The following is a 10,955-nucleotide window of genomic DNA, read 5'->3' as shown; positions in this document are numbered from 1 at the left end:
CATTGTCATGAACAAACATGCTGAAAGCGTATATGGATTTTATAATATTGGACCTATTTCTCCAATTACCAAATTAGAGAGACCATTGGATGACAGTCAATAAATTTCTAATTCCTCATATTTTTGGATTTCAAGGATATGTTGGCAATATTAATTTTCATATTAAGATATTAAGAAAAAGTAATTGTTACTTCCTGTTGTTTTTGTTGTAAGAGGTGGAATTAGGTTTGTGTGGATTTGTTGAAAGATTACTTTCTTGTTTCTTCTAGGGTATAGTTTTGCTCCTTATGTTGATATTTTCCATCTACTATCCTTTGTAGGCTGGATTTGTGGAAAGATACTGTGTAAATTTTGTTTTGTCATGGAATATCTTGTTTTCTCCATCTATGTTAATTGAGAGTTTTGCTGGGTATAGTAGTCTGGGCTGGTGTTTGTGTTCCCTTAGGGTTTGTATGAAATCTGCCCAGGATCTTCTAGCTTTCATAGTCTCTGGTGAGAAGTCTGGTGTAATTCTGATAGGCCTGCCTTTATATGTTACTTGACCTTTTTCCCTTACTGCTTTTAAAATTCTTTCTTTGTTTAGTGTATTTGATGTTTTTATTATTATGTGACAGGAGGAACTTCTTTTCTGATTCAGTTTATTTGGAATTCTGTAGGCTTCTTGTATGTTCATGGGCATCTCTTAAGGTTAGGGAAGTTTTCTTCTATAATTTTGCTGAATATATTTTCTGGCCCTTTAAGTTGGGATTCTTCACTCTCTTCTATACCTATTATCCTTAGGTTTGGTCTTCTCATTGCATCCTGGATTTCCTGGATGTTTTGAGTTAGGATCTTTTTGCTTTTTGCATTTTCTTTGACTGTTGTGTCAATGTTTTTTATGGTGTCTTCTGCTCCTGAGACTCTCTTTTCTATCTTTTGCATTCTGTTGGTGATGCTTGCATCTACGACTCCTGATTTCTTTCCTAGGTTTTGTATCTCCAGGGTTGTCCCTCTTTCTGATTTCTTTATTGTTTCTATTTCCAATTTTAGATCCTGGATGGTTTTTCTCATTTCCTTCACCTGTTTGATTGTGTTTTCCTGTATTTCTTTAAGGGATTTTTGTGTTTTCTCTTTAAGAGCTTCTAGCTCTTTACCTGTGTTCTCCTGTATTTCTTTGAGGGTGCTATTTATGTCTTTCTTAAGGTCCTGTATCATCATCATGAGAAGTGATTGTATATCTGAATATTGCGTTTCTGGTGTGATGGTGTGTCCAGGACTTGCTATGGTTGGAGTATTGGGTTCTGATAATGCCAAGTAACCTTGGTTTGTATTGCTTATATTCTCATGCTTGCCCCACATCATCTGGTTAACTCTAGTGCTACCTGCCCTTGCTAAATCTGTCTGGAGCCTATCCTTCCTGTGATCCTGGTTGTGTCAGAACTCCTCAGAGTCAAGCTGTCTCTGTGATCTTTGATTCTGGGATCCTGTGACCCTGGGCTTGTTAGAGCACCTGGGAGTGGAGCTTCCTCTGAGTGTTGTGGGACTGGCTGCGGAGCTTGCACCCAAGGTCTGCTCAGGACACCGGCCAGCCAGCCAGACCAGAAGGAACCTGAGCCACTCAACTTTTTTTGTTTTGTTTTGTTTTTTGAAACAGGGTTTCCCTGTATAGCCCTGGCTGTCCTGTAATTTACTCTGTAGTCCAGGCTGGCATCGAACTCAGAAATCTGTAGTTCACCTGCCTCCACCTCTCAAGTGATGGGATTAAAGGCATGTGCCACCTCTGGCCTGCCAAGCCTGACTTTTATGAGGATGCTGAATATCTGAACTCAGGTCCTCATGCTTGCATAGCAAGTGTACTTACCAACTGGGCTCTTTTCCCAGCCATCTACGGTCTTTCTTTGTAAGACCAATACCTGTGGTCCTTGAGGTTAAGTTTCAGTGGAGTTAAAAAAGAAGGAAGAAAAGAAAAAAGGGGGAGAGGATGAGAAGGACCTAGAGAAGATATCTAGGATATTTCCCTCCTGTGCCACTGAGCTTGAAGCTCAGTCTATGGCTGCTGAGTCATTCAGATCTCAGGCCCTACCAACTCCAGCACTGGCTTTGAGTTTGTTTCCATTTGCCCTACATGTGCTTCGTCCTCACACTCCTTTGCTTTAGGCCTTGGACCTCCAGGGCTTATATAGCTTGGTTGATTAGGCAAGACTTGCTGGCCGACGAGCCTTAGGGGTTCTCCTCTCTCCAGTACCTCAAGGCTGAAATAACTGAAGCATATTGTTACCTTTGGCTTTTTAATATCAGTGCTTGGGATTGAATGTAGGTCTGTACACTTGCATGGAACACATTTTGCCAACTGAACCACCTCCCCAACCCTGAGCAGCTTCTTTTAAATTATTTGCTTTGGGTCTTGTTTTACAGCACTGAGAATTAAATCTAAGGCCTCATACCAAGGGATCACCCAGCCTACTTAAGATTCAAACATAGATCTCAATCCCCAGTACTCCTAACTCCCTGCCTTCCTCTGTCTTTCCTTTCTTCACAGCATTTGACACTTTTTAACACCTTCTCACTTGTGTGCAAACTGTCAAGCTATCTGTGCCTCCTGCAACTCCAACCTGAGCAGGTAACAGCAGCCATCTTTTTTTCTGTCCACTGATGTGTCAAAGGACTTATGCCCGTGTCCGGTACCCAGTCCCATCCAGAACACAGTTAGTTAATAAGGGAAGGAATGGAAGAAGCCTTGCTGACTGGTTTCGTTTGTCCTGTGACAACTCACTAGACATATTGGTAGCTTGTGTTGTTCAAGGGAAAGTGGTAATAATATTTGTCACTTCTTTCTAGATTCCTGGGGTCAGAGCTCCAGCCACACTGGCTCTGACCAGTTATAAACAAGTATGTCCTGCATGACCCCTGCTTCACAGTGCAGACTAAGCTCTGTGCTTCTCGAATAGGGGTCTATAGGCATGAGCGTGTGTGTCCCGGGGTCATCCGCAGCAGGCTTCACTTCAAGCCCTCCGGGCAATCTGGGATAAAGGAGTTAATGGAAACTTACCTTTTCAAATAAATTGGGCTCAACAAGCAGAAACAGGTAGGCTGGAGGCGGAGAACAGCCGAAACAGGTAGGCTGGAGGCGGAGAACAGCCGGCCTCACACCTACCAAGAGATGGAAAATCCCCCGATGATCTCACAAATGTACAAGTCCCACACCCTGGTTGAAGTTGATCCTGAGCTGGATTAAGACTTTTTTATTTTCAGAGTTTCCCAATTTAGTGTCCTGGGACTGAGCCATTGACCAGGATTTCAGAAACCTTGGTAAACAATGTTCATACAAAAGAACGTTTGCACATCTGCTTATCAGCAAATGAAGTTTTTTCTTGGGTTGGGGGTTGGGGGATCCAGAGTGTAAGTGGAATGAATGCTGGAGAGCAGGTGTCCACGGGACCGCTGAAGCTGGGGCGGGGAGGACCAATAGGTACTTCTGTGGACTCGGGACCCCTCACCCTAGTCTGCTTTCACACGGGTTCACCAGATGACTGCTAATGGTTTCCATCAATAATGCCTCCACGGTGGGAAGCTCACCGTATGCCAGGTACGCCGTATACTATACCATGTGGAGCTAAGCATGCTACATAGTTCTGTGAGGACTTCCAACGGTGGTATTTTGGTAACTAAAGAAACTGACGCTGGGAGAAATTAAGTGACTTGTCCCAGAAGCAGATTCGGGACTTGAGTCTGAGTGCAGTGTTCCTCGGCCTGCCCTGAAAGATTCACGTAGATGCATTCTGAATTTCATTTATCCAGCCTCTTAGCCCACAGCCTGGCCCTAACACTGTATGCGGTTTCATAGCGTAGGACATCAGAACTCCAGCCCTCGGTAGCAGGCTCTTTACTCCAGGTGTTCCTTAGCCTGGTCCAGGGTTCTTTCTGCTATGTTAAGGACCCAGCTCTTATTTATCTTCAGGGAGCCAGGTTCTAAGCCTAGGCCATTTGTGAGCTGTAATAACTAGGTCCAGAATTCTAGTCATTTTGGCTACTCACTTCCCATCTGACACCAAATGATGATGATGATGATGATGATGATGATGATGGTGGTGGTGGTGGTGGTGGTGGTGGTAGTGGTGATGATGATGATGGTGGTGGTGGTGGTGGTGGTGGTGATAATTTCAGGGTTTTTTTTTGTTTTTTTTTTTTTTGTTTGTTGTTGTTTGTTTTTGTTTCCTGAAACAGGGTTTCTTTGTGTATCCTTGGGTGTCTTGGAATTTGTTCTATAGACCAGGCTAGCTCTGAACCCTGAGGTCTTCTCTCCTACCTCTGCCTCTTGAGTGCTATGATCAAAGGCATGTGCTACCATGCCTAGCCTATCACCAGCTTATTGATGTATATGATGTATATGTTGAGTTACTAAAGTGCTCCTCCCTGCCTCCTTCCCTGTCCTGTTACTCACTGGGGCAGTAACTCTGACTCCTGAAAACTCATGTCCTAGGTATCTCTTATTTTAGCCGATTAAAAAAATCAGAGACAGGAGCTGGCGAGATAGCTCAGTGGGTAAGAGCACTGACTGCTCTTCCAGAGGTCCTGAGTTCTATTTCCAGCAACCACATGGTGGCTCACAACCATCTGTAATGGGATCTGATGCCCTCTTCTGGTGTGTCTGAAGACAGCGACAGTGCACTCACATACATAAAGTAAATAAATAAGTCTTAAAAAGAAAAAAAGAAATTTTAGTAGGTGAATGGTTTGGTGGTGTCTTTAATCAAATAGTAAGCAACAGGCTGACAGGGATACAGAGTGAGACCTGTCTCCAAAAAACGTTGTTGGGTTTTGTTTTGTTTTTTGATTTTGCCTTTGTTTTTGTTTTTTAAAATCAGAGACAGTCTGGATCTTGGCCAAAGTCACACAACAAGAGTAAAGTAAAGCTAAAATTGACTCTTGGCTCCAAATCTGGTTCCAACTTCTGCCAATGATATAATGGTATAAATTAACCTTGAACCACTTGTTGATTTCTGCACCAATCTCTTAGGTTGTATTAAGGAAATTCAGCTGGGTGCTAATTGATGTTGAATGCCTCTCCCGTGCTGCCCCAGCTCCCCCATTTTAACACACAGAGGATGGAGAAGCCAGAAAAGGAACAAGGGGGAACCATCGGGAACCCACAACTGGTAGTTAGAACTTTGTTTCTTTCTCGGGATTTGTCTCCATGGTTACTCCCTGCTTCTGCCCAATGACTCAGTGTCTCCTCAACAGCAGTGACACAGGGTTTCTTTTAAAAATAAATTTCAGTATGACACTAGGTCAGCTGATGTGTGATTATAACTAGTCAGGTGCTTCTTAAAGGACAATGGACAGGGAAGCATGGTCTCCTCCAGTCTGCAGTCCCAGGTACTGGAGCCAATCAACTCCAAGTTAGTGCCTGCCCGTCCTGTGTCCTTCCAGCTGGGTACCTTTGTGTGGTTCTAAAGGCCATAGGAAAGCTGCCCATGGTAGCCGCGAATTAGCCCTCCTAAGGACCGTTTACTGCCCTCTTATGAACCTGATCTAACAGCTTGGTGACCATTAGGTAAACTGTTTAAAATGCACAAAACACGTTTTTTTTAAAAGAAAATATTTTTTATTGTATTAACTTAGTAGACTGCTTGCTTCTACCAGCTCAGAAGTGAGGTGCTCATCAGGGAGCATGGGAAGCCTAGAGCAGGGGTCCCCCTCCCCCTCCCCCATCCCCCTCCCCCTACCCTTGCCCCCACCTCCCACGCCAGCTTTGCTACAGCCTGGCTCTGTTTTCATCAATGTATTTGAAAAGGGTCATTTATGGCTTTCTTTGTTCTGTAAAAACTTCAGGAAACAGCTTCCATGTTAGAACATGGAATCTGGGGTGACCTAAATCTGTGTTCCTGGGCTATGCTCACTTATGGGAATTTTGTTTTGGTTTTTGGTTTTTTGGGTTTTGTTTTGTTTTGTTTTGTTTTGTTTTGTTTTTTGTTTTTTGTTTTTGGTTTTTGGTTTTTTGGTCTTTTGGTCTTTTGGTTTTTCAAGACAGGGTTTCTCTCTGTAGCCCTGGCTGTCCTGGAACTCACTCTGTAGACCAGGCTGGCCTATTCAAAAATCTGCCTGCCTCTGCCTTCCAAGTGCTGGGCCACCACTGCCCAGCCCCCCACTTTTTAAAAGTGATGCACTTTTATAGCAACAGTGGTCTCAGCAACAGAACTTAGACGTCTATGTATATCCAAGTTCGTACAATTCCATGGGTATTGAGTGAGTCCGAGTATGATTTGGGGGCCAGTATTTTACAGGACCCTTCAAGGCTAGGCTGTGGATAGTCAGAATGGATTCAGTGAGTCAGAACGGATTCAGTATGAATTAATAAGGTTCCACGGGGCCCCCACCATCTTGTTTTTCCTAATGAGTGACACACAGTAAGTTTTATGTCCAAAAATTTACGATATCTGCTTTAATCATCTGTATTTAGTTACATGTCCAAAAAAAGCATATCTGCTCTTATCCAGATATCATGCAAGGGGTATAATGATGGAGAAGATAATGTCCATTCTCTCCAAAATTCCAAAGCCTAAATGAGACGAGAACTACTTCATTCAAAACCAACATGTAGAAGTCAGGTGCAGTGTGGTGACACATACCTTTAACCCCAGCATCTGGGAGACTGAGGCAGGAGGATTGGGAGTTCAAGGCTAGCTTGGGCTATCTTGCAAGACCCTATCTCAAAAACAAAACAAAACAAAACAAGACAATTTAAAAGCACATAGTAAGATAAATGCTGCTAGGAGTCTGCCTGGTGTGGCAGTACCAGGGCCTTTGACCATCAAGAATCTGTTCCCTCCCCTCTTATACTCATCAGCTTCCCAGGCGTGGAGTCAGGGCTTGAGCCAGTATCCAAGCTCCCTCTCATGCTATCTCTCCTTACTTCAGTGTCCTCACCTGTGGGTGACTTTACCTCATCCCCTCTCTCCCCGGCCTTCAAGAGGTGTTTGACAATGTTTGACAAGAGCTAAGTGAGCAGGCACCCTTAGGGGCACCCTCCTATGCTAACTAACGCATCTTAAAGTGTCCTTTGCTTGCTTTTACCTTGAACCTCTTTGGGGAGAAAGATGCTAAGCATGCGCAGTACTGGTCTCATCTTCCATCTTTAGCTCTTAAGCTGAGTGTACCCAGAAGTGTTCCTGTCTCTGTGTTACATCTTCATATGTGTGCACCACGACCTTGAGCTAAGCACGGTTAGGAATATCTCCCATCTTTCCTTCTTGAACCGTGACCTTAAACTAGCATGCTAGTAAGTACATCTTAAATTGAGCATGCCCTGGAAGGTTCCTGCCTCCAAAGTGCTGTGAATTAGAGATATGGAAGGGAGGGAGTCAGGGAGTCCGACATGATGCAAGCCCTACCCTGTCACCAATTTATAGCTTTTGGATCTAGCAAATGTAGATAGTCATAACCACTCCTGCCTCCCTAACAAGGGCATTTGGGTTCAAATAAGAGAAAGGAAGCAAGAATCTCTGGGGCACTGATGTGTAAAGGCAGAGGGACAGCAAGGCTGGGGGTACCATAGTCAAATGGTATGCCCAGATTCTAAAATTTCCCAAGATGCTTTCAATTCTAGGTACTTCATCCTTTCCTTTTCTTCTAAAGTGAACTTGAACCAGGCGTGATTAATCCCATGTCTATTAATCTCACACCTCGAGTTCAAGGCCAACTTCTTATATGTGGTAAGATCTTGTCCTAAAATCCAAAAAAATAGGGAGCGAGAGAGATGGCTCAGTGACTTTTCCAGAGGACCTGAGATTGATTTTTGGCACCCACACTGCATCTCAGAACTATCTGAGACTCCAGTTCTACCAGGCACTAAAGTGGTGTGTATACACAGAGGCAAAACACCTATACAAACAAACTAACAAATAAACAATACATACGCCAGGTGTGATGGTATACCCCTTTAATCCCAGCACTCAGGAGGCAGAGGCAGGCAGAGCTCAGTGAGTTTGAAGTCAGCCTGGTCTACAAAGTGAGTTCTAGGACAGCCTGTGCTGTGCCTCTGAAATTTAAAAAAAAAAAAGAAAACCATAGACATACGTTTCTTTTATCCATGATTCAAATACAAACACAGTTGACATTTTTAGTATATTTCATGTCTGTATTTTGTGTTCTGTATGGCTTGTTCATAGAACACTCCAAGGACCAGTCTGTGGTTCTGGCACCTTTTGAGACTGAAGCAGGAGTCCCCCTGGAGTCCAGGAGGTCAAGATCCTGATAAACAAAGCGAAACTGTCTCCCCTCCCCTTTCCTCCCTAAAAGACGGACTCAATGGCATGAGCCTAGCACTCAAGAGTCAGAGACAGGTGCTCAGGGTCATTACTCATGATCAGTGTAAGTTCAAGGCCAGCCCAAGCTATTTAGAGAGTTCTAGGATAGCTATATACTGAAACCCCCATCTTTAAAAAGCAGAAAGAAAAAAAGAGAAAAGAAGGAAGGAAGGAAGGAAGAAAGAGAGGAAGAAAGGAAGAAAGAGAGAAAGGCAGATTGCTACATAATGTATAACCTGCCTGTTTACAACATGACCATAACTGTTTCTTGTGGTTTCTTATCAATAGCTGTGTGTGTGTGTGTCTGCATGTGTGCATCCCACTCTTCACATGTAAAGGTCAGAGGACAGCTTGCAGGGTTAGTTCTCTTCTCACCACAAGGGTCCTGGAATCAAACTCAGGCCATCCCACTGGTGGCAAGCGCCTTCATCTGGTCAGTGCTTTATGCTCCTGAAGTTAAGTTAGCATCCAGAACCTGCAGCAGATATGGGCGGGTCCACAGACCTGTCGCCAGGGCAACGGCCACCATATTCCCAGAATCCATTGGGTTCAGCTCCCACCTTTACCTGGACTGCTACATCACGACATATATATATGAGTACTTTCCTCCATCTTTCTTTTCTTCTCTCTCTCTCTCTCTCTCTCTCTCTCTCTCTCTCGCCTCTCTATTCCTGCGCCGCTACCCCGGTACCCCCTTCCAATTAAACCTCTTACACGTGGAACTGCCTGGGCCTGGTGTCTGCAGACGCGTCCCGCCATCAAAACCATATGGTCAAACAGGAAGCATATTTTATGGTTCATTCATGTAAACCGCTTAATTGTCTTTAAATCTTTATGTGAATCTAGTTGACCTAAGTTCTGGTATGTTTTTTTCTCTCTCTCTCTTAAATTGTCTCCTGGAGAAGTTGTGCTGGAGGATCCTCCCAGTGGCCTTATTCTGGGGTACTTGGTGTCCTTTGGGCTCTCCTGACTCCTACCCACCCTGGCTGAGATGGAACATACCCTCAACCATGCTTGAGTATGGTTGGACTTCAGTGGCTTCTGGGTTGGGGCTGTCCCTAAGTCCCCATTGGGGCCTGTAGTGAAGAGTCCACCAGGGCCTGATGGGGTTGAGACTCTGTCACAGCCTTTGTCTTCCTCAGACAACACAAGAACACAAGATGAAGTGGCCTCAGGACCCAGCACTTTTCTGCTCAGGTGATCGCCATGATGAGTTCTTGTGCAGTTCTGGGCTGGAAACCAGGTCCTTGTGCATGCTAGCTAAGCAATCTGCCTCTGAGCCACATTCCAGTCTCCTGTTTTCTGGGCATTTCTTTTCTGAAAGCTGTAGTGTTATCCCCAGGGCCATATGTAACAGTTGCCTCTGTCTCATGCCAGTCAGCTTCGTGAGTTTCAGGTTTCTCCACCATCTAGTCTGGACTATATTTGGAAGACTCCATCAAGTCTCTGAGTCTATTTCCTGTGGGATGGAAGACAATTCCTGTCTTTCAGGATGGGACATGGATGAACACTGTGGAAGCCTCAGCTTCTACTTTTGAGTAAGGAATAGCAGACAGCCTCTGCAATTGCTTCTTCCTCCTGAGCATCCAGTCACGAAGACTGAGGGAGGACAAAGGACAGCCTGGTCGGAGAGGATCCAGACAGAGCAGAGACTTTTGAGTATTTCTGAAATGCCAGAATGGCTTGAATCACATTTATGAATAAACAAGGGACAGGGAAAGTCACAGCTCAAACCGAGAAGCCGGCAGGTCTGCAGAGGACTTCTAGGTGTTTTGCTTCGTTTGGGCCAAGTAAGGGTCAGGTGGGAGAGTAGAGGAGTAGGGAGATGCAGAAACTAAAATAATAATGAATAGATCTTGCTGTAGACCTGCAATGTGGGTAGCAGACTGGAAGAGAATTGTTATCTCTATGTAAGGAAGTTAGACCTTCAGCAGATACTCTGTTGCCGTCTAGCTCTCTCTTTTTGTAGGTTTGTTTGTTTATTTTTGCAATCTTTCTATCGATTTTGAAAGCTTTTAGTCCCGGCCACCCATTCTTTTTGTTTCTTTATAGACAGGCACTAATCTCATCATGAGGGCTAAGCCCCCATTACCTCATGATGTCCTGAAGTCCCTGACTCTAAGTACCATTACACTGGGAATTTGGGACTCAAAATATTTTAATATTGAGGCCCACGAACATTCTTTCCATAGTGTTTACATATGCGCATATTTTTAAAAAGAATTATTTATTTTATGTGTATGAGTATATCGTAGCTGTCTTCAGAGGGCATCAAATCCCATTACAGATGGTTGTGAACCACCATGTGGTTGCTGGGAATTGAACTCAGAATTTCTGGAAGAGTAGTCAGTGCTCTTAACCACCGAGTCATCTCTCCAGCTTGCACATATTTAACAAATAATGCAATTTTTTGTGAGTGATATGGCTTGCTTAGCATTGTAAATATTCCTGTGCAACTTCTGCAGTTATACAGTCCTAAACATTCTCAGAATACAAAGATAAAAGGGGGAATTGGATGTATCGCCCTAACAGAAAATGATAGTATGTGACATTGTCCTACTTGCTTTTCCATTGCTGTGATAAGACTCCATGACCAAGGCAACTTCTAGAAAAAAGAGTTTATTTAGGGTGGACAGGCAAGCAGGCAGGCAGGCAGGCAGGCAGGCAGGC

The sequence above is a fragment of the Mastomys coucha genome, unplaced genomic scaffold, assembly GCF_008632895.1.
Source record: "Mastomys coucha isolate ucsf_1 unplaced genomic scaffold, UCSF_Mcou_1 pScaffold22, whole genome shotgun sequence".
Classification (NCBI taxonomy): domain Eukaryota; kingdom Metazoa; phylum Chordata; class Mammalia; order Rodentia; family Muridae; genus Mastomys; species Mastomys coucha.
The sequence above is the reverse complement of the archived record's forward strand: the minus strand, read 5'-3'. Positions refer to the sequence as shown.